Below are 27,913 nucleotides of genomic sequence, written 5' to 3' on the forward strand. Positions count from 1 at the left end.
AGCTACTAGTCCTGACTTGCTTGGTCCTTCCTTTTGGCAGCTCACCTTTTTGCCACCCATCTGATTCCTTTTACATAGGGTCTAATTTTGACTTCCACAAGTAACTGCTAACTTCCTTGATTTAGATCTTCAGCCCATCTATTTTATCTGAATGAGTTCTAGACTTAGCTAATATTTTCTGATTCCACCAGGTGATGTTTTGTAACTTATGTTGATAACAAATAAAAAAACACAGTTTTTGAAGATATATATCATTTCTGACACTGAAACTGCATAATGAAACAAAAAAATTAGCAGACATAAGAGCTTTCAATAACTTTAAACTATATCTGTTTATTATTGTCATTATTATTATTACTAGAGGCCCATTGCAGGAAGATTCCTGCAAGAATAGGGCTTCCTCAGGCCTATTCCTGCAAGAATAGGGCTTCCTGAGACTGGAGCGAAGCAAAGAAGGGAGCGAAGCCCACACTTCGCCACTTCGCACTCAGCTCCCTCCCATCTCTGCCTCTTCGCTACCTCCCTTCTCCGCCGCCTTGGCTCCCTCCCTTCCCCACCGACTCGGCTCCCTCCTTTCTCTGCCACCTCGCTCCCTCCCGTGTCTGCTGCCTCAGCTCTGCTCCCATCTCTGCTACCTCTGATCCATTCCCTTCTCCACTGCTTGGTTCCCTTCTGCAGTGCTTGGCTTCCTTCTACACTGTCTTCAGTCTTTGCTGGGTGCCTATGTACCACTATCTTTGTTGGGTTAATTTACATACTCTTCTGATTGGCTGGTGGGCATAGCGAAGGTACAGTCAATTAGCATCTTGGTCTTTTATTAGTGTAGATTACTACTACTACTATTATTGGACACTGAACTGCAATAGTACTTTGCTATTAAATGTTCATAAGTGCTGGATATGAATTGAGTGTTTTTTTTAAAAAAGTATAAAAATAAATAAATGCATTATACTATAGAACACTGACATTTTAGTAATTCAAATGTGCTATAATTTCAAAATTATTTATGTTATTATCTAATCATCCTTAGATTCAGAAAAAGCAAAACATTAAATCTCAAGTTATCAGATGGTGGTTAGGGATATTAATAAGTGGAATTATTTTTAGAAGGGAAACAGAGTCCAAAATCCAAGAAATCAGGCAACAGAAATGAAAACTTCTCATCAGGAGAATAAAATACACAGGATCTGTAATGCAGGCGGCAGTGCTGACTCTGGGAAATCATCTGTGTGAGAGGAAGTCAGGCTTGAGGGGACGGAGGTCTTCCGGAGCCGAAATGCTCTTAGAATAGGGACTGCACCCTGACTCCTCCCTTTGCATCACAGTGGAAACCTTGGTTCGGGGCTAGAGTCCTGAAGTCGGGGAATGAAATACCTAAGGTATTCTCAACAAAGACACTTGCAAATTGTGTTTGTTTGAACTCACTCTGAATCAAAATCTGCTCATGTACCAAAAGCCCCCAAAATAATATGAAACCTCAAGTTTATATAGTTTAACTAGATGCAATTTTTAAAAAAGTAGTAAAATTGAGTAAGAGTACATGAGATGAAGTAAAAATAACTATTTAAATTTTATGAAGTAACTTGTCCAAGATTTATGTTAAGAATTCTTTATTGATATTTTCTATTTAAACAAACATTTGTCTCCATAGTAAGGAAAGTAGAAGAGACTACTGACTATATGATAGTTTTCTATTCTAAGAAAGACGTCTTTATTCATTCAGCCATTTGAATAAACTTAGAAATATTTGTAGATATGTATATAGTTAGACTATACAACTTTGTTTTCTTAGCATTACAAATACAATTCCTATCTGTTAAGATTGTAAATAAGCATATTAGATTTAAATTTTTTATATATTTATAAACAAATATCACCTATATTTTAAACTTTTAGACTTTAACTTAGAAGTATAGAGATTTAACATAGGCTCCTGTTAAGATTCCATAATTCTAACTTCTTAGAAAGAATACTGCCTTGCATAATAATGGAGGGAAGGACAGAAAGGAGCAGTGTTGAGGGTGTGGGGATGGGAGAATGGAGAGAAGAATTTTAGTATTAAAAATTTCAATAAGTTTGAAATGTATTTTTTGACAACTACTTTCACATTCCTTTAGACCGACAGAAGGGTCACAATAATCTTACAGAGCATAGCATGCCCCAGTTTCACCCCGGCATCAACATGTTACGGTACAGTGGTATAATTGTCACAGTGAATAAACCAATATTGATTTGGTATTTTTATTTAAAGTCCACATGTCATTAAGATTTCCTTAGTTTTGACCTAATGTCCTTTTTCTGTGTCAGCATCTCACCCAAGATATTATGTGACATTAGGCTATCATGTCTCTTTCCAAAATGTATTTTTGTAATTTTTAAATATAGAATATAACAGAATGCATTGCACACCGGGACTGCCAAAATATTGAAACAAAACAACCATGTTTCAGAGGTGGAAAATGGATTATTGAGTGCTAATACATCATAGCACATAAATAATTCATGCCCCATATCTTCAAGATTACATTGGAAATCCTACATATTGAATAATATTGAGACTCGAACTAAAAAGAATATGCTTTCAAATATCCAAAGGTAAAGTATTGCTGAAATTGGATAAAGTAGTTTTTACAGACAGGATATTTTTTCAATTTTATCAGATAAAATAATATTCTAGTTTTGAGTAGAATATTGAACTGTGAGAAACACTAAGATTTTGTTTGCATTCAAAAGTGAAATGTTTCCAAATGAATTTTAAAAACATTGTGACGTATTTGCTTGAAGACAATAGTGTAATAAAAACAATTGTCCTCAAGTTTTCTCATCAGTGGAAATATAACCAAAAAAAACTAAAGAATGCACTTATTTCTTTTTTCCAAGAATTTTTATTTTTATTATATTCTTTAATTCTCACCCAATGATATGTTTATTGATATTCGAGAGAAAGGAAGGGAAAGAGAGAAAGAGAGAGGGAGAGCAAGACATCAATGTGAGAGAGAAACATATGTACCCCAGGGATCAAATCCACCATCTATGTATGTGCCCTGACTGGAAATCGAACCAGCAACTGTTTCGGTGCATGGGAGAGATAAGCAACTGGGCCACCTGGCTGGGGTAGAATGCACATTTATTATGCTATACTATAGATTTTGCATTGGGCCATTAAATTTTTATGTCAGCTGCTAGTTTATACCATAACTAGAAAAATTTTAGTATCTAATAATGACAATCCTATCAGATTCTTAACTATATGCCAAACAATTGTAGATAGTCTACAGGTTTTAACTCATTTTATCCTTACAAATCCTCTTTAAGTATAATTATTAGCCCCATTTTTAGAGACAGGAAAACTGATAAACAGTTCCTGGCTCTAGGAACATTGATCTTAATCACTACATTCTATAGCAGTGATTCTCAATCTTCCTACTGCTGCGACCCTTTAATATAGTTCCTCATGTTGTGGTGACCCCAACCATAAAATTATTTTCGTTGCTACTTCATAACTGTAATTTTGCTACTGTCAATAATCGAAATTTAAATATCTGATATGCAGGATGTATTTTCATTGTTACAAATTGAACATAATTAAAGCATAGTGACTAATCACAAAAACAATATGTAATTATATATGTGTCTTAAGTGACCCCTGTGAAAGGGTCTTTCAACCCCCAAAGGGGTTGCGGCCCACAGGTTGAGAACCGCTGTTGTATAGCCTCATATATAGGAAATACCACAGTACCAAATTTCTAACAGTTGTAACTTAAGTTTTGAGTCTCCTTAATATCTGATAAGGGAGCAATCCATACTATTTCAGAGAAGTCTGAAATGTATAATGGACCTGGGCACACATAAACCATGCTCCACTGTATGCTACATAGATCCCGATAATACTGTATATTTTGTGATAGATTACAGTAGCAAAAATGTTTCTGGTGTTTGAAGAGTATTACTTTGTTGAAAGTAAACTTTTCCATTTCAGTGGAGTCATTCATAACTGAGAATTACAAGACATTTTATCATCTCAAGATTTCCTGTACAAAGCTCCTGTGAACTGCATTTTATCATTCCTTAGGTTTCAAGTAAAACAATCATATATTTGAGCAGGAGCTATGACATGACTTCACATATTCCCCATAATAACACCGGAATACATGGAACATTATGAGTTTTTACACAGTTCTTTTAGGCTCCCCTGATATTAAATTTAGAAAACCGAGTGCTCCAGAAATGATATTTTCCCTGCATTGTATCACTTACTGTGATGACCACAGGATGGCTGAACTTTCACAGTTGTGGCATGCAAATATCTAACCAACATGACAACCTCTTCTTTGCTAGTCACGCTATTAATTGTTTGAGACACAACAGTGAAGAGTCCGGACACTCAGGAAATGAGCAATCCTTTGGGAAAGATTGATAAATAGTATCATTAATATGCATGAGTAGTAAAGTATGACAGTACGAAGATGCCATCTCAGTCTCATTGAATTACATTCTAATCTTGACCCTTTACTGAGACTAGTGTGGTACCAAGGAAACAATGCAAAGTACACATTTATTTGAAACAAAGAAAAAATTAGTTGTCACTCAATCTAGTATGTCCATTATATTGTCTAGTCAACATATAATCATTAGGGAATAAAAAATTTTTCATGTATTTTCCCTTCTTGTTTTGCTACTAAGATTTTAAACTCTCCTGTCTAACTAAGCTGTCTCCTTTCTGACCAGCCTCATTTCAAGGACTCATCAGCAGTGGGGAGCTTGAGACAACTACAGAATCTCAGCCTTGAACCCAAGCCTCCAGAGTTTTAACCATATCCTCAGGTGATTCATGTGCACATTAAAGGTGAGGAGGACTCTTCTGAAAGAGGGCACAAAAGGAAGACCTGAGGGAATTCCTATTGGAAAGTTGGCAAAAACTGCTCTGCCATCTAGGCCTACAAGCCTCCCTCATTTTTTAGAGTTCACTTGTAATTCAAGGAGACGGGTTCAAAATAATAATACCTACGGAAATAGGTGAAGGATTTCAGAAAGTGCTCTCAAAGATGTTTACAAGTGTCCTTCAAACAAAGGTCTTTGGAAATTTTGTGAAGCCATCTTGACATCCATGCCAGAATGCAGTTCTCTGTGTGTATTTATTTTGTACTATCATATTTCTTTTTCAGTAATTTTAGGTTAATTTCTTTGATAAGTATATATCTTCTGTTTGGACAAGTGTGTTTACAGAAGAAATTATGCAGCAGATAAATAAACTCAGTGTGCTGATTTAACTGTTATCCACATATTAGATTTTGCGAATAATTCATGACTTCAATGACACAGTTCTGAGAACAGCTGGAAGTTGAGTAATCAATTATAGATGCAGCTCCCCCAGGCACCGGAAAAAAGATGGGAGTGTTAAGAATTTTTATTCCCTCGGCTACTGTGTTTTGTCAAATCACATCTTTGAAATGGTGACCAAATACCGGGAGTTATGGCATGTTGCTCACTGGCATAATCAGGCAGTCAAATTTTCATCTGGGTGATGCTCTTGTGGCTAGTTATCTAGTTAAAGTGAGTCCAGATATCTTTTAATGAAAAAGCAAATAGAAGTTCAAAGGATAAAAATAGTTTATCATGTGTCTTCTCTTCTAGTGTCTGTTACATCAATGGTTAAATGAAATACTACCTAAGGACATGGACTTTTGAATCAGATTGGCCTGGGTTCAATTCCTGACTCTTTCACTGCCTAAGCAGATCCTGGCCTGGGTTCAATTCCTGACTCTTTCACTGCCTAAGCAATTACCCTAAGCAGATCAAATAGCACCTCTGAACTTCCTTCTTCTGATAGTTATAATAGAGATGATCAATGTTACTGAAAGGAGTTTTTAGGGGTGAGATAGGCAGGTTTAGACATTTTACGAATTAAGGGGTCCATGGAAAAAGCACAGGCTACGGAGGTGTAAAGGGTACATTTCCATAAGATAAGGGAGCTGGGAACTGCAGAAAGGTATACATTTACAGACTAAAGGGAAGGAAGCCCCTCGTTCTGAGAGGGAAGAAGAAAGCCCAGAGGCAATAGGGAAACAATAAAGAAGAAGGAGGGAACCTCACGTAAAGTTTGAGCTCTGGAGTTGCTATAGTAACCAATCTAAGGGGATAGTGACCAATCAGAGGGGATATCAAGGCACAAAGATCTGCAGCCTTTAAAAACTGTGGGGGAAAGGGACTCGGTGGGACTCTTCCCCCTCCCCAGTGGGAGTCTGTGCTTGTTTCTCAATAAATGTCCACCTTTTGCTATATCACCTTTCATCTGTGGTTTCATTCTTCAACTCCACCGGACAAAAAAACCAGAACCATCCTGCCCAGAGGAACACTGTGTGTTCCAGTCCAATTTTCCCGTATCATTACTTATTTAAAAGTTAAAACATTAGCCCAGCCAATGTGGTTCAGTAGTTGAGCATCAACCCATGAAGCAAGAGGTCACCAGATTGATTCCGGGTCAGGGAATATGCCCAGGTTGTGGGCTCGACCCCCAGTGGGAGACATGTGGGAGGCAGCTGAAAGATAATGTTCCTCTCTTATTGATGTTTCTATCCTTCTCTCTTGCCCTCTCTCTAAAATCAATAAAGACATATTTTGGGGAAAAAAAAGAATTAAAACATTAAAAGTGTCCATATAATAGCTGCTTGGCTAGTGGTTCCTAAATCATATTAGATTTTACAATATTAAATTATAGGAAAGAAAGCCTCAGCTTGTTACCCATTACTGTTACTAAAAGAGAAAGCCCTGATAATAAAGACTCCCAGAATTATCCTCTCTTTTGAACTTAACTCTAAAATACATGATTCTGTAGCCCTTGCAACAGTAAGTAGCATATTATCATCAACATCCGTGGCAGCTGCAGCCTAGAATATGTAGATCAGGCATGTAAAGCCCTCCAATGATGGTGGGTTGCTCACTGTGGGCAGATGGATGACCACAAGAGACTGAGAATTAAGAGGACCTGAATCAATATTTCTTAGTCCATGAAACACTTGTCCAGAAATATACCAATTAATAACTTTCCTGGAGATCAAATTATCTATACTAATAAAAGGGTAATATGCTAATTAGACCAGATAGACCGGATGTCCTCTGGACGTCCTTCTGGACAAAGCCGCAGCAGCTGCGAGGGCCGAGGGCCAGTGGCGCAGGAGAGGTGGTGGCACTGGAGAGGTGGCACCACGGCCCCTTCTGCAGAGGCAGCGGGAGGGGGGCTGCGCAGTCCCGGTCCCAGTGCTGCCCCTTCCCGTAGAGGCAGCCACAGAGGTAGCGTCGTAGGCCTGGTCCTGGTGCCATGCCTCCACAGAGGCAGGACAGGGTGTGAGCTGCTGTGCCTCAACATCCTACAGCCCCACCCCCAGCCATCCTGGCCCCAGATTGCCCCCCACCCACCAGTGGGCAGGGTGCGGGGCCTGTGCTAAGAAGTGCTAAGAAGCGAGGGCTGAGGGCCAACAGTTGCGGCAGCTGGCAGTGGCAGCAACTGCAGGGTGATGGGGGTGGTGCCTTCCTCTGACCGGCCCTGTCGCCTCCCGCAGAGGAAGGCCAGACTGCAGCTTAGGCCCGCTCCCACAAGGATGTCCTAAGCCATCAGTAGGACATCCGCTGAGGGCTCCCAAAATGTGAGAGGGGGCGAGCCGGGTTGAGGGACACCCCCCCCCCCCCCAGGGCACAAATTTTTGTGCAAAAGACCTCTAGTCTTACATAATAGTCTATTCACATAGGCCAATATCTTTCTTATTAGTCAATCATTTTTTTTTTTTATCAAGATTCACTTTAAGTTATTCACCTCACCCTACCCACTAATCCTAAAAAGATGTATGTTGTGAGCTTTACCTAATTTAAGCCAATTTGACATTTTTTTTTAAACATATGTTAAACCACTTGAACCTGGACCAAAATAACTTATCATTATCTCTCTAGTAATTTCCCCTCTTCTGAAACTGCTAAAATTCTCTTAAGATGGTATCTTCTGTTATGGTTGTAAGTTCTAACAAATGTAGTTTGGTATATTTACAAGTTGCCTGAGTGATATTTGGGAGAATTTAACTGAAACGGTCTTTTATAATGGAAAGAGCAAAAGACATTTTAATTGGAGATCTTGGTTGGATTCATTACTCAGACTCCAGCTAGCTGAGACACATACAACAAGTTACTTAATGTTTTTGTGAATGAATTTAGAATATTGGTACTTTTTCTTCCTGCATCACCAGGTTCTTAAGATAATACAATATAAAGATGAAATTAAAATACTTTATAAATATTGAATGATTATACGTATGAGGCTTTGCTTAGTAGTGCTATAGGTGTACATAAAATTGATTACCCATGCCAAGAACACTTTTGAGAGTGAAGGTGGAATATTTATGGATGACTGGGATACTCGGCATAAAAGGGAACTCTGCCAATTCAGTTATTTGTATGAATTCAGGTATTGCTTTCATTTTGTTGGTAGTAAAACATATCTCGTAACCTCCACCCCACCGCTACTACCACCAGCACAACAACCAACAACGACAACAAAACAGTTCTTTCTTTTGGAAGAATCTCAGGAAAACTATATCTGTCTCAGTTTGGGGCCACAAAAAGGATACAAATAAAGCATCAAAAGAGTTCTGCCTCCTGACTTCTCAGGGCTTCTTTGTTTTCTTCCTTGTATCTGGGGCCAGTGAATCAAATAGATTTACATAGAAAATTTAGCTACAAATTTCCTGTGGCATTTGGTTGTACTCTGCCTCTCCACAGAACAGCTAAACAGAGAAATTAAGAAATAGCTAAGTGTAATAAAATACTCAAGTGAGTGTGAAAAAATGAGTAGAAAGAAATGGAGACATCTTCCATAAATGATTTACATCCTAGATAGCAAGTCTCTGACCAATAGAATTTTCATTTTATTTAGTTTTCATTATTTCAATGTGCATAATTTAAAAATTGAGTTCACTTTCGCATACAACAGGACACTTAATCTTTAAAATGGCATTGTCATACAGTAGCATATTTCAGGTGGAAGCTGAAACCAGTCAACTGAAAAATAACATACATCATGGAAATGTTAATCACAAGGTATTTTCCAAACTCCAGAATTTAAACTGTATGCTGCTAAAACAGTTGTTATATTCTGATTCTTTTTCATATATATAAATATATATATATATGTGTGTGTGTGTGTGTGTGTGTGTGTGTGTAATTGACTTCAGAGTGGAAGGGAGACAGAGAGAGAGATAGAAACATCAATGATGAGAGAGAATCATTGATTGGCCATCTCCTGCATGCCCCCTACTAGAGATTGTGCCCACAACCTGGGCATGTGTCCTTGACGGGAATTGTCCCCAGGCTGACACTCTATCCACTGAGGCAAACCAGCTAAGGTTGATTCTTTTTCATACCCCCGTATTTTTAATCAATTCAATGGTTATATTTTCTAATAATTCTATATTATACTTAATTGCTAAACATAGGATTTAAGTTGGATGATAAAAATAATTATACAGAATAAAAAGTCAAGTCTCTTATTCTTTTTATTTTGCAATGCTTTTTAGAATTGATAAGTTAGCAACAAAGTAAACTGAAGTACATAAAGTACTTGTCAGCAATTACAAATATGTTAAGGGCAAAATACATTAAAATAAATGATAGCAGATATGGGTTAAGATAGTACAATTAATAAAATCATGTCATAAATATTCAAGCTATTTAGAATACTCTATAAAATTTTTGTGAGGTCATTAGCACCAAAGCTAAAAAGTTACTAAGGAAAACATTTCAAGAATCTATTAAAAAGATATGAAGAAAACTTAGATTAGTGTGTGTGTATCTGTGTGTCTGTGAGTCTGTGCGCATGTGATTAAGAGAGAGGAAGAGTGAAAGATAAAGAAGCTACTCCAGGTGTCAAAAATGATCAAAATGTGATAAATATTAATTAAATAATATAATAAAATAAGCTGATTTACTATATTTAATAATAATTTTTGTTTAATGATGAAATTACTGAAATGAATCATTTTTATATTAGACTTAAATATGGTATAAAAATGATCTCCCCCCCAAAATATGCTTTTCTATACATTTTACTGTTTAACTCCACATTTTTGTATCAAAGTGGAATGAAGTACAGACTTTGCATATTATTTGAATTTTTTAGTTTTTATTTATATGATTAATGAAAACAAATTTATTGTTATTTTTGTTTTTCCTTTCAGCAAACCAACATATCAATTCTTCCTTTAAAAAAAAATCTATTTAACATTCTAATATCTAGATAAAACAATTATTTAGTTAAATGATGTGTACCTACAGCATACTATTGAATAATAAGCAGTATTATTTAGAATGCTAACAATTACTACAAAGTTTACTTAATTACTAATAGATTATTGAAAGTCTAAGATGCAACTCTAATTAATTTAGTGATGAAGCATTTCACTTTCCTTGTTTGATTTACTGACAAGACTTTTCTAGAGAAACTAAAATGCAGAGTAAAATTATGTTTTATAGAGTAAAACTACAATTTATTCTAACAATGATAATCATATTGTTCACTATATGAAAACCAGTAAGAAAATGAGAATGAATTTATTTCATTTTTTTTAGTGACAAAAAAATAAGTAAAAACACAATTATACAGAACACTGGAAAATGTACTACTGTGGACATGTCACTGGAGAATTTAGGCTTTAAAAACCATTCACATTTTTTAATTGCATCATATTATAAAATTCATTCATAAACAGATTAGAATTAAAATATGAATTTTTTGCTTTTTACTGGTTTTATTTAAAAATTACCTTCCAAAAAGAAAGCAAATAGCCCTTTTTCTCTATAAATTATTTTAGAATCACAAAAATTCTTGAAATTTACATTTTAATTTTAGGTTAGACGAATTCAATTATTTCTTAAAATAAAAATATAGTTTAGAAGGAATAAAAAAAGCTTTCTATCTTAAAAGTAAGAAGTCGGCATCTTCTCATGACCCTGCTTGCGAGAATAACATGGAAGGGTATTCATGAGGCTTCAAGTATATGGAGCTGCTCTGAGCAGCAGCAGCAGCAGAAAATGTGGGAAGGGAAACTCACGCAAAGTGTCAAGCATACTCAGTGCATGAGCATTTTCAAAAAGGGATGCACGTGCTGTGAGGTAGACAATGGCACACCAACAATATTACTTGAAAAATGTGTTGGTTGTTACTTCCCAGTAACTAGGGATTAACTCAGGGCCAGGAAAATTGTAATGAGAACACGGAAATTCAAGGGAATTCTGGAAAATACAGCATTTCGTACTTAATTATGAAAATATTCATAACTGTCAGTAGAAACTTGATAATTACCTTTCTTTGGATTGTACAAAACTCATAACTTATTCAGATATGGATAATTTTAAACTTTAATTGTGACATTCAGCTTGAACTCTAAAGTTTTATGTTATAAATACTGATTGCTAAATCCAATGCATTGTGGTTATTACCCTTATTTTCCTGCAGAAGCTAGCAATTGTTCTGAAGGATTTAAATGACAAATTCTATAGAGTGATCCAACTACATAATTTCACTATGAGATCTTTTATAACTGTTGCTATTTATTCAGAAATATGGTACAAAGGGGAAAATGTCACATGCTTTTCTTTCTGTATATGTTCATAATATGGTTTTCTCACTTTTACTCCCTATTCTCAATATTATAAAGTATGGATTTTAAAGACTTAAATAAGCATGTGTTGTGTGTCTGTGCAGTTTTCATTAATACCTAGAGCCCAAATGTATAGAAGTTCTGGGTAGACACTAAACAGTAGTGGATTCCTGAGTTTTGGTATCTGCTGACATCATCATTATGCATCATCATTATTACTACAAATATGTTTATTTAGATGCTCTTGAAATTATGCTTCAAGGTTTTGTTACTGTAATTTTAATGCCATTTATTGTAGCTAGAGTCATGACCATTCTATTCTATTTGGTGTCTAATGCATGGACCCCTGTCACCTGCACAATAGTGAAAATGCTCATTCTGTGTGCTAAAGATAATTTATTTTGTGTGAGATGGTAAAAAACCTTACCCATCAAAAGCTGAATGGTTATATACCTATGGATTTAATTCCAAAGTTGATTAAACACATATTTTTAATAATTATACTGCCATCACCACTGTGCTGCAAGCATAAAGAGATGAAGACACAGTCCCTGATGTCATACAGGCCATGGGGTAAGACACACAAATAAAGTAGATATAAAATAACATGATGATTCAAGTTAATTTTGCCTGTTTTGCACAAGCAGGGGACCTTCTTGAAAAAAGAAGGCTCATGAAGTGTATAACCTCCATCTTGCTAGTAAATTAATGCTTGACTTTAAAGAAAGGAGTTGCGATGCTATGGAGGCCCATGTAAGAAGAAGTGAAGGATAGCCTATAGACAACAGACAACTAGAAACTGGGGCCCTCACTCCAATACCCAAAAGGAACTCAATTCTCTTAACAACTGTGTGAATTTGAACATTGATCTCTTTCCCATTGAGCCTTAAACTGAATGCCGCCCTGGTTTATGTCTTGATTACAGTCTTGGGAGAGACCTTGAACCAGAGGAATCACCTAAGCCGGGCCCATACAAACCATGAAATGTTGTATGTGTGTATGTATTTCTAATTTGCTAAATTTTCAGTCATTTGTTATGCATTAATCAATAACTAATACAGTACTTTCAAAAATTAAAAATGGAGCTGCCATTTGACCCAGTGTTCCCACTTCAAGGTATATATCCTAAGCCTGAAACACCAATCAGAAAGGATATTTGCACCCCTATGTTCATAGCAGCACAATTTACAATAGCTAAGATCTGGAAACAGCCCAAGTGCCCCTTAGTAGATGAATGGATTAAAAAACTGGTATATTTACACAATGGAATCCTACGCAGCTATAAAAAGAAGGATCTCTCACCCTTTGAGACTGCATGGAGGGAACTGGAGAGTATTATGTTAAGAGAAATCAGCCATTGAGAGAAAGACAAGTATCACACAATCTCCCTCATATGTGGAATCTAGTAAACAAAATAAACTGAACAAAACAGACCCATAGGCATTGAAGCATGCAACATGTATTTCAGAAGAGGGGGAGGGAGTGCATATATGCATAGCCCATGGACAAAAAATAGTGGGGGAAGGCCTGGGAAGGATGGGAGTGGGGTGGAGAGGGTCAATGGGAAAAAAGGGGGGACATCTGTAATACTTTGAACAATAAAGTTTTAAATATATATATATATATATATATATATATATATATATATATATATAACTAATACAGATTTTTATATAATATCAATATTGATTGAGATGTTGAATGAATGATGGAATTTACTGATAGGAATAAATATTTAGAGGAGAATAAAGCCCCATGCATTTAGTGAACAAGGCAAGGAGATGAGAAGCAGCAATATTCTTACAGGGAATTGCTAGTGGTTTATGCTGCAAAAAGTTTCAGGCAGAAAGAAGGAGGCAGCCAAAACCCAGAAAAGGTTATATATCACTTTAGGGGACTTGAGTTTTTAATCATTCTTGTCATATAAACGTGTCGATAGAGCAGAGGAGAGAGAGGTTTGAATGTGATTTAGATAGATAACAGTTATAAAGAGAAAAAATTTAGGACAGGCAAGATTAGTAATATATTAGTAATAGCTAATATTTATCAGGCACCCTTCCACCTCATTTAACATCCACAGCCCCTTTCTTAAATTTTAGCTGTTATCATTTCTAATAAAATAATGTTGAGGTATAGTCAAATTATGAAGGATGCAAGACCAATAAATTGCAGAGCCAGGAGTTGAACCCAATCAGAGGTGCCCCAGAGACCATCTCCATAATGACTATTATGTGCTGCCCCTCTGTGGCGGTTTTAGAAACTGCCGCAGTGCTAGCCGATCTTACTTTAAAGGAAGCAGATAGGAATAAACATCCTTTCAACTTCCAACTTTCTGGCTCCACACCAAGACATCTGTCCCCCTCCTTTGTGACAATGGGTGCTGCCCTATTTCCTGTCCCCACTTCTCTTCTCAGTATTCAGTCCTCAGTATTCGTTCTATTAAACTTCTCTCTTGCCTGAACCACCAAGTCTTTTCTCTGTTCTTCCTCTTTCCATTAGGTTTTAAAGTTTAATTTGAATTTCATCAAAACTTTTAAAATCTTATTTGAAGAGGAGTAGCAATAACTCGTCTTTATCTTCTCCCACCCATGCTCGTCCCTTTCACTGGACCACACTCATAAGAGATGAGCTGAAAGAGAAAAGAATATGAACTGTGGCTTGCCTATTCCGTAGTGTTTCTTCCATGCATGCCTGCCCACACTATCAGGAGGTAAGACAAAGAGGAGGGACATTTAAATGTAGACCCAAAGGGAAGTGGGCCAAAGGCAGCTTGTCCAGTGTTGTTTTATAATAGCCCACTAGGCTTTTTTCATTGATTAAGCTGAGATCAAGCTCCAGGAAGCTCAAAAATATCCTATTAAAAGTATCCTGTTGCTGTTCATTGCTTTTGTTTCCATTGTTGCTGTTCCTAAATCTTTCTCATGGCACTAGGTGGGCCCCCAGGATTCAACTGATAGATCTACTGCCTGCACGCCCTGTAGCTGTGAGTAAATTCCATGTTCTTTCCCTCAATTTTGTCACCTCATAGTAATGCCTACCTCATAGAGTTGAAATGATAAAGTGCAAGGTAAGAAAGACTCACACCAAGCATTCAAATATTAAAACTCACAAATGTATTAAAACTTGCAAAAAAGTGGCAAAGTTTCATTCAATATGGAGCTCAATTGTTTTAATAAAGTTGAGTAGTACTAATTACTATCATCTGGTGTGAGCCCTAAACAGGTAGATTATATATTTTAGAACATGTTTTCTAAAAATCAAAAGCATTTTTTAAAGAAAACTAACACAAGAAGTTAACTAAAATGAGTGTTAAACTAATTACAGCACATTATATTAGTTGCTCTGAAAGTTGACCATAAACTGAAATCACTGTCAATATCATTTACTATTATTTAAAAAGATCATTAAAACATATATTCATGTTCCCAACTATTTTCACAGGGATTATTTTTATTCTGTTGTGATAACTACAGAATGTTTGAAGATAATTCTATATTATGGTGATTATATTAACAACAGGATTATTTTTTCAAAATTGCATATAGTCTATATATACACGATATATTTTTCTCAGATTGATTTTATGATCTGTGCAATATCCTTATTCTTGACTTGGTAATAATTTCTCCCATATTCAACTGTGAAGCAGAATTACATGAGAATAAAGATAATGAGTTAACACTATGCTATGTTTAGCACCCATATTTCAATGATTGAACAGAATAAAATGCACATTAGTCCTCCCTTACATGCAGGGGATATGTTTTAAAACCCACTGCAGATGCCTGAAACCACAGATAGTACTGAATGTCATATAGCCTATGTTTTTTTCCAGTAGATACATACCTATGAAAAAGATTAATTTATGAGTTAGGCACAGGAAGAATTAACAATAACTAATAATAAAATAGGACAATTATGGCAATGTCTACACTAATAAAAGAGAAACATGCAAATTGGTGTCACTCCGCTATGCCCACCAAACAATCAGAGTGACTCTGCAAATTAACCCAACAAAGATGGTGGTTAATTTGCATACACAGGCGCAGAGTGAAGACTGAAGGTTCCAGCCGAGTGAAGACTGAAGACTGAAGACTGAAGACTGAAGAGGCTTGCTTGGCTTCTTTGCTATAGCCAGACCAAAGGCCTGGGTCCCGGGTGCCAGAGGAAAATCGATGCCAGCAGCCAGGGGAAGGAAGGCCTATTGTGCGAATCTTCATGCAATGGGCTTCTAGTATTGTAATAAAAGTTATGTGAATTCTCTCTCTCTCTCTCTCTCTCTCTCTCTCTCTCTCTCTCTTTCTCTCCTCTCCCTGTCTCTTATAATTGATACAGAGCCTAACTCTATGTGATAAACTGGCAGGTAGTATATCACATGCAGATGCCAGACAAAGGGATGATTTAAATCCTGGACAGGATAGAGTGGGATAGCATGAGATTTGATCACGGTGCTCAAAACAGCAATTTAAAACTTATGAATTGTTTATTTACAGAATTTTTCATTTAATATTTCACACTACAGTGTACCACCATTAACTGAAACCACATAAAGCAAAACCACAGATAAGGGGGTACTCCTGTATTTTGCAAAATCACATCTGGACCTGTGCAAGAATTATACTTAACTGAGAAAAAAACTTACCACAACCACTCATTGTAGAAAGAACTGTTTGTAGTAAGGGCTCACTCAAAAGACACTTCAACTATAGCTTCAAGGTATCCAGCCACTAGTTCACTGATTCTGACCACAGCTGCTTCAAGTATCATGGTGATCTTTTACATCCCACTGTAAATTTTCTCAAAAGCCTCAGAGTCTCTATTGTTAAATGAGAAAAATAACTGAACTACATTATAGAGCTATGAATAAAATTTAATCTTGCAGTATATGATGTGTTTGGCATAATGCCTGGCATAAAGCAAGAAAGCAAATAACTGTAATTTTAATCTGGACACATGCAGATAACAGTCTCAATTAAATGAGATATCCCTCTAGTCTTATAAAATAGAAAGCCAATGTGTTTTTCCTATGTTTAACAACCTACTACAATGCCTTATGAATAAAATTCAGCCACTGAACAAAGTGAGGGGAGAGTAAAATGGGCTGAGAATGAGCATAGATAAAATTATACCTTAGTTAGAAGGATTAAAAAAAAAAATGTATCTGGCCCTAACTGGTTTGGCTCAGTGGATAGAGTGTGGGCCTGCGGACTGAAGGCTCCCAGGTTTGATTCCGGTCAAGAGCACATCCCCAGTAGGAGGTGTCAAGAAGCAGCTGATCGATGTTTCTCTCTCATTGATGTTTCTAACTCTCTCTTCTTCTCTGTAAAAAATCAATAACATATATTTTAAAAAATAAATTAAATAAATGTATCTCATTGGGAGATACGACATTGTTACCTTTTCACAGTTTAGGTTTACATCTAACTTTTCATGCCTCAACATTTCTGTGTGTGTTTTTTAAAGCATCATGAAACACCTTACAACTAAGTGTATAAAAGCACCATGCACACAGCTATGATAGTGTGAACTACTTTGAAGTTTAAAACACCATGTGTGGGTAAGCCCCATTTCACTTAGTCATACAATTCTTTAAGATCTTTCCTTCTTAAAATGTTACATAATGTGTAAGTGGTGCTCTAATCTATCAGAAGAAATGACAAGTCTTTTCAGCTAAAAATAAATACATAAGCGAAAGAAATCTCCCTGTCTAGAGATGACGAGCAAAGCACTGGATATAGAAACATTAACTAGTGTGGCTGGCAATGTCTCAGTGAACAAACTAAATATTATAAAATTTCTGGTTATAAAAACTGTCTAAGCACAAACCAACACAATATATATATCACAGGGGTGAGCAAAAGTAGGTTAATAATAATAATAAATAATAATATAATAATAAGTAAACAATCATATAAAAATAAATTTTTTGCATACTCACAATTGTAAACCTCATTTTGCCCATCCCTGTATTTTAAGCCATGTTTTATTATTAATTGAATGCATAGTTTACCCATTTTAGATCAAATAGCTGCCAAAAAAGAAAAGAAAAAAAGGTGATTCCTGCTAAGCTTAAATTTAATTCAAAGCATAGAAATAGTACCTATAGTGTCATAGCTGTCATCTTGATTTGTAATTTATGTTTTAAGTGCTTTCTTTATATTGTCCTACTTTCTACTGTTGTTTTTAATGCCACCCGACATTCTGCACATAGTGATTTGAAAAACAAAAAACAAAAAACCAAAAACTTCATTATACTTTACCAGTACTTATATTTATACCTTTATGTAACCCTATTCCTCAATTTGTTAAAGTCAAGAATTTGAAAACAAAACAATATCAATGTCTCCTTATGAAATAAAGTATTTTTCATATTTATAATTCCAACACCTGCCTCTAGGGCACATTTTTGTTGTTGTATAATCATGAACCTTTGTTCACAGCTTAAAAAGTAAAACTAAAATGATAAAATAAATAATTATAAATATTATCTTACATGGCCTTATATATTCATCTACTTATCATTTTGCATTCTTTTGTAGCTGTATTTAATTCAGTGATTTTTATGTTCAAATGATTCCCATGCTCATTTTGAAACCCATTTTAATAAAACTTTCTTCATGTGGATTCTTATCTTAATAAAACTCAGAATCAAGTACATTCTGCGCTACAGGAAAAAAAGACAGTATAGGAAAGAAATAAACTTAAGGGATGGTGTTCAAGGAAGCAGCATTTAAGCTACAGCTGATGAAAAGGAGACAGACATGGGATGAGTTATGAGAATGGAGTTCTGGGCGAAGAAATGAGTCAGTCTAGTGCTTTGTCTTTCCCTGTACCAGACAAAGCAATGGAATAAAGGTGCACAGGTCAGCTTTGGCCTCGTTTCAAGACAGTAATCATGCTGGGTGGTGTGAATTTTGTTTCTTGTGCTTAGAAAAGCTAACAAAGTTTTTGTTTGTTTGTTTTTATAGACTTTATTTTTTTAAAAAAATATATTTTTATTGATTTTTTACAGAGAGGAAGGGAGAGGGATAGAGAGTTAGAAACATTGATGAGAGAGAAGCATCGATCAGCTGCCTCCTGCACACCTCCTACTTGGGATATGCCCGCAACCAAGGTACATGCCCCTGACCACAATCGAACCTGGGATCCTTCAATCCACAGGCCAATGCTTTATCCACTGAACCAAACCGGTTAGAGCAGACTTTATTTTTGAGAGCAGTTTTAGATTCATTGAAAATTGAGCAAAAGTAAAGACACTCCCCATGTATCCCCTGGCCCTACAAACATACAGCCTCCCCCACTATTAAAATCCCCCACCAAAATGGCATATTTGTTACAATTAATGAACCTCTACTGACACATCATTATCACCCAAAGTCTGTGGTTTCCATAAGGTTCACTCTGAATGTACATTCTATGGGTCTTGCCAAATGTATTTGGCATATACCCATCATGAAAGTCGTGCAGAGTAGTTCCACTGATGTAAGAATCCCCTGAGCTCCACCTATCCATCCTTTCCCCCCTAATCCCTGGCAACCACTGATTCTTTTACTGTCGTCATAGTGTTGTCTACCAGAATGTCACATACTTTCAGGTCAGCTTCTTTCTCTTAGTAACATGCTTTAAGTTTCCTCAGCATCTTCTCATTGGTAGTGAGCTGGAACACCCTTGCCTTGTTCCTGATCTTAGCAGGAAAGAAAAGTTTTTCACCATGAATTTTGATCTGATACTAACTATGTGTTTTTGGTAGAAGTTATGTATCTTGTTGAAGAAGATTCCCTCTGTTTCTTGTTGTTGTTTTTCAGAGATTTATTATTAATGGGTGTTGTATTTTGTCAAATGCCTTTTCTTTTTTACCCAATAATATATTTTTATTACATACTGTATCAAAGGCTCTTTTTTTTAAGTACTCACAGGAGGATATTTTTTTTTCATTGAGAGAGTGGAAGAGAGAAGGAAAGACAGAGAGAAATATTGATGTGAGAAAAACACTTCGATTGGTTGCCTCCTGCCTGAGCCTGACCAGAGCCCAGGCCGGGGAGGAGCCTGCAACCTAAATATATGCCCTTGACTGGAATCCAACCTGGGACCACTCAGTCTGCAGGCTTATGCTCTATCCACTGAGCCAAACCAGCCAGGGCTCAAAGACTCTTAGTTAAGCTACAATGATAGCAGTACTAAGTACAGTTACCTGGAGTGCCTTTAAAAAAAATCTTTATTGAGATATAGTTGATATACACAAAGCTAAACACCTCATCACAATCAAGATAATAGATCTGTCACCTCCAAAAATTTCCCTTATTTCATTTTATTTTATTTTTAGTTGTGTGTGTGTGTATTGGTTTGCATCTATTGACATGATCATGTGACAATATTTATTTAACCTATTGATCTTATGTATTACACTAATTGATTTTCATAATCTAAGCCATTCTTGCTCAACTTTTATACCTGGGATAAATCCCACTTGGTCACAGAGTATAATGACTTTTATAAATGGTAGGATTTGACTTGCTAATACTTTTTGAGAATTTTTCTATCCATCCTTATCAGGAATATTGGACTATAATATTATAATGTCTTTGTCTCGGTTCAATATTAGTGTAATTTTTGCCTCATAGAATGAGTTACAAAGTCTTCCTTCTGAATCTATCCTGAAGGGTTTAAGCAAAAATATATAACCTCATTTATCTGTTTGTTTGTTTGTTTTTATTAAATTGACACAGGCTGCTGTTGAGTAGGGATTAGAGAAGGCAAATATAGAAAACAACAAGACCAGGTCAAAGGCTTTTCCCTGGCTACTGCAGAGGTGATGATGCAAGAATAAGAGGAACTAGAGCAAAGCTAATGGCTATTAGGCATATTTTGGAAGTAGAACCAATAGGACTTGCTCAGAAATAAGTTGTATAGAATGAGCCAAAGGGAGGAATAAAGGTGACAGCATGTTTTCTCATTTGACCAATTAGGACAATGATGGGTCAACTACTGAGGTGAGAAAGGCTGCAGAAATACTAGGTTTAAAGGGTGAATCAACCTGACTTTGCAAATCTTAATTAGTTTAAAGTCATAAGTACATTCCTCAATTAATCTCCGTGACTAGAGTCCTAGTTTAGAGTGATCCATCCCTCTAATGCAGCGGTTCTCAACCCGTGGGTCGTGACCCCTTTGGCGGTCAAACGACCCTTTCACAGGGGTCGCCTAAGACCATCCTTCATATCAGATATTTACATTATTATTCATAACAGTAGCAACATTACAGTTATGAAGTAGCAACGAAAATAATTTTATGGTTGGGTCACAACATGAGGAACTGTATTTAAAGGGACAGAAGGTTGAGAACCACTGCAATGGATAGGCCAAGTCAGAGGACATTGGTGTAATATTCCCACATGTCTTTTCTTTCATTTCCACTGGAAGGCTGATTTTCTAATTCACCATTGCCTTTAGTCACATTTTGGGGAATATTTTAAAAATACATATATTTTTAGATGCCAATGACTAATTCTTGCAACACAACCCTTCCTGGTGAATGGGTGGCATGGATTAGCTCTGGGTGTCCTCCATTTGGATGTAAGTTTTACTAAATATATCATAAATTTATTATAGCATGTGGTTGTTGCTGTTATCTAGCTTCAGTGTTAATGAAGATATATTTTCTTTTTTTAAAAATATTTCAGAAACCAGCCAGCATAGCTCAGTGATTATAAACTGGGCCTCTAGTTTACATACATAAACGTCTACCTATGAACCAGCAGATCACAGTTTCATTCCCAGTCAGGGCACATGCCCAGGTTGCAGGCTTGACCCAGTATGGGGCATGCAGGAGGCAGCTAATCAATGATTCTCTCTCATCATTGATGCTTCTATCTCTTTCTCCCTCTCTCTTCCTCTAAAATCAGTAAAAACATATTTTAAAGTAATAAAATAAATAAAAGTATTTCAGGGATCTTTTGGAGAAGATAGTGAATTAGAAGCTTGTTCTGATCCTGGAATCTTTCCCTTAAGTCCCAAATGTATACTTATGAAATATATTTGTGTATGTACTGCATTTCTGACTTCAGGGGTATGTATAAGAATAGAAGTTTTGTATAGGCCATATGGCAATGAAATTTATTTGCCATAAAAATTCATTTTAAAATGTCCATTTTGAATTATGATTATGAGAATTAATTATGTGTAGCAGAACTGAAGTTAGAATAGGCATTAAAGAGCTTTTGTTTAATAAACTGATTAAATTTTAGATTAAAAAATATCTTCACCAGCAGGGTGTTATGCAGCCCAAAGCACTCATTTTAGGGTTTAATAAAATAAGTCCAAGGGATTTTTCCTTGTTAAAACATGTTTTATAAATAGATTTAATCTTCCTAATTTAAAATAACTGTATAAAGGCTAAAAATTAGAATGAAATTACACAAAACCATTTTGAGAATATTTTCAGAAATTGTATGCTCTCTTTTCATCCATAAGACCTTACATAGTTTAAATAAAAAACAAAAACTGAGTATTTTCACATTTAAGAAATGATAGTGCATCCTGATCCCAAAAAAACTTATGATGTGATTTTCCTATTAACTTGGTTTTGAGTTACAAAACAAAAATAAAACAAATTCAAAAATCCATTCTGGTTAGTCTTAGTGGAATAAAAATAATCAACATTTGGACTTTTATTCTTTCCAGTTAGGAATTATCATCAGCAGAACACTCCGTTTCAGAGGAAGGAACCTAAGCTATATTGAGTGCCAGACTTTGTGCCAGGACATCTATACGTATATCTAAAGGCTAAGCGACCATTATGATGGAACAACTGGAACGACTGGAGCCACGAGTCACTATGATGCGCACTGACCACCAGGGGGCAGAGGCTCAACACAGGAGCTGCCCCCAGCCCGCAGGCCCCAATCGCCAATGGGGCCTACCAGCCAATCTCCAGGTCCCTCCCCCTGGCTGGCAGGCCCTGATAACCTGATTGGGGCTGGGCCCCTGGGCTGAGATGGGGAACTGGGAGTGGGTGGCGGTGGATGCAGCCACTTTCCCATGGGGGCCGAGGGCTGGCTCCCTCCTTGGGGCTGGCGGCCAACCTCCCGGGTCCCCCTCCCCATCCCTCCCACCTACTGGCAGGCCCCAATAGCCTGATCGGGGCCTGCCAGACAACCTCCCAGTCCCTTCCCCCTGGCTAGCAGATCCTGATCACCCATTCAGGGCTGGACCCTGGGCTGGAACAGGTAACTAGAGGTGGGTGGTGGAGGACTCCGCTGCGAGGGAAGGAGGCAGGGAGGCAGGAAGCAGGGAACCTGATGGGTCCTGATAGCTGGCCAGGCTTAGGGACCCCGCCCGTGCATGATTTCATGCACCGAGCCTCTAGTTTACATACATTTCCAATTGAAATTTCATAATAACACATCACTTACCTATACCATATAGGATATAAATAATGTACAGAGAAACAGACTAACCTACGCAACCCAACAAAGCTTAGCTATTACAAAATCCACTTTACTTCATAACATCAAGTTGGGCTAATTGTGCTGAAATGCAACATTAAAGGTTAATTGTGTGATATCATCATGCATATATTTTATCAAGTCGTTGGTCATAATACTGTTTTATTTTTACAAAGATAGCTACCTATGACCAGGTGTGATCTTTAAGCTAGAGTATATTATAAGACAACTATATTACATAAGCAATTATTTCATATTTTAATATATTGGTTTTCTTATTAAATCAGAAATGGTAAAGTGAAAATTTTATAAGCTCAAAATAAATTTCTTGATTTTAAGTTAATATTTAATATGTTTAATTATATTTTATTTAAAAATCTGTGGTTCTCATAAAGGTCAGCAGTAATTATACCCACCAGGTAGAAAATAAACTGTTCTAAAGGATACCTGATAATTAAGTTATTCAACACAATCACAAGATAACCCAATTCAGTAGTTCACTTGGCTCTAGTGAAAATATAGTTTTTCCTTATATTACGTTGGAATATATTTAGAGTTTTTAACCTAGTTTTGCTTACATGAATCAAAAGCTCCTAGGAAAACAGAGCCCAGAGAAAATGTTTGGAATCTTAGAATTTAATGCAGGGGATTTGTGGCTCTGGTCATCAGCCAAACAGAAGCAACACAAAGATCAAAGCAACTACTGTTAACTGGATGCCCAAGAGGAAGAGATGATACTCAATTCCAGGTCCGGGGTTAACTGGTAAAATTGTGGGCCAAGAAGTCCTGTCTTCCTTGGTCAAACCCAGCAACAACCAGCTGGCATGAGGGATTGGAAAGTGTAGCTGGGAGGGTCTCCCTACCTGAGATTCAGAGTAAGCCAAGGAAAGGGAGAGAGACACATCTGAGGCAAGAGATCAGGGAGCAGTGAGGCTAGTTTCTTACTGATGAAGAATTATGTTTCCTCTTTAAAAACATATTTTTAAAATTGATTTTAGAGAGGAAGAGAGAGATAGAAACATCAATGATGAGAGAGAATCATTGATTGGCTGCCTCCTGCACAGGGGATTGAGCCCGCAATTTAGGCATATGCCCTGACAGGGAATGGAACCATGACTTCCTGGTGTATAGGTCGATGTTCAACTACTGAGCCACGCTGGCTGGGCTTATGTTTCCTCTTTATTGTACAATCATAAACACATTGAAGTAGAATTTATATTTTTTAAAAAAATTAAAGGTAATAAGTTACAGTATTTTCAGCAAGTCTTCATAAAACATTGTCCAGATATTTCCATATTCTCATTTTCTGCCTATGTTTTAGTTAGTCTTACCTTTACAAAATGCAAGATCTCATTCTGAATATAAATTTATTGTAACCATGTAAAAATAATTAAAATTCCGTAAGATGAGATCAATTTTATTCTCAGAAAAAAAAATAGTCCAAAGCACTTTAAAAGATGGAATAATAATAATAATGCAATTCAAAGATAATGAAACAAAGTAACCCATATTCATTTTTCAGCAGGATTTAAATATGTACTGTTTTTCCTAGAAAGGATGTAGACTAATATAGGTGTAAAGGTTAGCAAACTGAGGACTGTGGGCCAGATCTGAGACCAGTTTTATAATTATGTTTTATTAGAGAAAAATTATTCCCATTCATTTAAGTATTGTCTTTGGACATTTTGGCTTAAAATGGCAAAGGTGATGAGCTGTGACATAGATGACACAGAGCACCAAAGCCTAAAATATTTACTAATTGGCTCTTGTATACAAAAAGTTTGCAAGTTTATGAGATAGATTTTAGGGGCTTTGTTTCTCTTCCCTGGTATTATCAGCAGAAGAGCCTATTTTACTCATATCATCTGGGAATAGCAGAAAACAACAATCTCCAAACCAATGATATGCCCCTCAAATGCCCACAACCAAATATAGGCGATAGATTTCAAATCTATATAAGGAAAATTTGTTTTATCACTAGAGCCATTTTCAATACCCAATTAGGTTATACTGTAATTGTGCTGAATAACTTAAATATCAGGTATTCTTTAGAAAAGTTTAGTCTTGTGTTTCTACCAGGTAGATTTAATTCACATTTTTATCTAATAGGAACTCATTCAGACTGTAGCTATGATTGCATTTATTTGTTTTCACAGTCATCAGTAACACAATAATTACCTAATGACTTTAAATTGAAATTCTCAGGTCTTCATAATTTAATATAATAGTTGCATAATATAAGTTTCACAAGCAAAGTTAATTATTTTTAATATGATAAATATTTTGTTTACTGATATAGTTATGATTTTGAAAATACTTTAGTTTTGAATTCTGTTCTAGGAATATGGATATATTATATTTGAATTGATAATAGGGTCATATGTTAAATAGTGAACATTTTATCTTGGACATAGGTAGAACACAAGAACATTTCTCAGGATGTTTTAGCCAAAAATCAATCTCAGAATGTTTGATTTTTAGGAAGCAAGCTGTTTAAAACCATAAAATAGACAAGTTACATATTGCGAAATCAAGTTCTAATAATTGCAGTAAAACTTCTCAGTGAGACCAATTTTTTATTTTAGTCCACAAACATTTATGGAATGTCTACTGTGCAGAAATCATTGAGTATACTAGTACACAATAAAATAGTTCAATTGCTATTTGTTTAAGGAAGCAAAAAAAAAGAGGAATAGAGAGTGATTTTTTAAAAAGGATATATTGTGATGCCAATTAAGTAGCATACATCTAACTCATTTCCAATGAGGTATCTGAATTCCTCGCAAATTATATTTAACACGGTTAACTTGATATAAAGCATACATTTTACTTAACATGATAAACAACTCAATATAATACACATTAAAAGACATGACACTTGCTTTCTTTACATGTTTATTTTTTACCATAAAATTAAAAACTGAACTCAGCTGTAATATATCATTTGTTGTTCTGTTTTGGTCTAAAACTTCCTGCAGCCTGAAGGGCAGAACAAAGGAGCAGAAGTTTGTGCCTTTCTGAGATGGAATTTCAGGCTGGGGCCTAGCCAGGTCTCTTCAGCAGACAGAAGCCCACAGTTTCTCTATCTGCTGTTTTGAGACCACCTCTGCTGCCACCCAAATGAACTTGAGTAACGTTGATGGCCTTGGCACTGACTTCAGTGTTTGTTGCTGTCTTGAGCCACCAATGGAGAGTCAGAGCACCACCCTCTGTTAATGCAGACAGCCTTCTCCTGCCAGACACATACTTTAGTTATGAGGACCAGAGAGCCTTCGTATTATTACTTCTAACATTATTACTTCTTAGCAAACTCTCAATTTGCCAAAAGTCCCATCTCAATCCAATGTAGCAAAAGTTCCATTTGGGGCCAAATGGAGAAAGAAATCAAATGTCACACTGAAAATGATCCACCTTAAAAATACTCCAATAAAGTTCTTGGAGAGGTTTTCACAGCTCAACTTGTTTGGGCTTTAAAGGGAGACCTTTCTCTATTTCTCTATGTCTGTTTCATTGTAGGAAGTAGTGGGCATCTGTTGCATCTTTTCCTTCAATATCATGTCACATGTTGCTGCGGGTGACTCACCCAAAATTGCCTTGCGGAACCATCCTTTTCTGCACAGGAGAGTTCTGATCCTTGGGTGGGACTGTAGGCCTCGCCCCAGGGTGGAACATATGACTCTATTGAATCATCCAGTCTATTTCAATCTGCACACAAAGTAGTGACTGGTTCAGGGGATCAATGTTGTCCTAAGTTGATCCAATCAGAGGGATAGCTGGGACTGTTATTTATCACAAGAAGCAGCTCTCTTTGCATGCTGACTTTGAACTGAGGAGGCTATTGATCTGGTAGGCACCATGTAAAGTGAGAGAAAGGATACACCATAAGAGTCAGGCTTAGAAAATCATAAAAATTATGCTCTGATGACAGTTTTAATCCTAGAAATAATGGTGCTTGAAACGAAGACTAAACATAGATTTCTCAGTTTCTGAACAAATACGTGTTTGTTTGTTTTTTCGTGTTTTGTTTTTTTTCTTTTTTCTGCTTAAACCTGTTTGCCCCAGGTTGCATGTCATTTGAAATCGAAAGACTGTAATACAGATATTAACACATACATTTGCCTCTTGTATAGTGATCCCTGGAAACCCTCAAGCATTCCATTCCAACTAGTGTGGCCAGGAAGGGCTTCTTTGTAGCATAAACCAAGTACTGTAAAGATAAGTACTTATAAAATGGCCAATTTCAAATGACTCACATGATGTCACTAAACTCCGATTTGGGGAGAAACGCGCATGATTGATTGCTGTGAACCACAAGCCACCATGAACACACGTAACATCCTCATCTCTCCCTGGCATCCTGTACTCTCATGGAGGTTATGCAGGGTTTTTAAATTTAGTAGAGGGACTTCGGGTGTCCAATCTGGCATGCAAGGAGCTTAGAAGTCATCACTCCATCCTAACAACAAGTAAAAAGCTAAACTTACTGAAAAATATCCACCACTTTTCTTAGATTAAGAAAAGAAGTGGTCATAGGACAATAAGCCGATGTCCCCCAAATTGAGACTGACAGGCAGATACAGAGAATCACAATTTACCGGAGCAGAAACCCCCACACGAAGTCTCCCCAGGAACCAGTGCTGGGGTAGGAAACCCTGAATGGTGATTGATGAATTGCTGGAAGCCCTGGGTGCATAAGTCTGACTGCTAAACCTCCGGGGGGACCCAGTCCTGGGGCCTCCCACACTTCCGTTAGTTTCACCTCCAGGAGCTCTACCACGTGGGCAGAGAAAATTCTCCCCGTGCTTCTGGCAGTGGGAGGGGGAAATAAAC

The sequence above is a fragment of the Myotis myotis genome, unplaced genomic scaffold (genome assembly GCF_014108235.1).
Source record: "Myotis myotis isolate mMyoMyo1 unplaced genomic scaffold, mMyoMyo1.p scaffold_m19_p_5, whole genome shotgun sequence".
Taxonomy (NCBI): Eukaryota; Metazoa; Chordata; class Mammalia; order Chiroptera; family Vespertilionidae; genus Myotis; species Myotis myotis.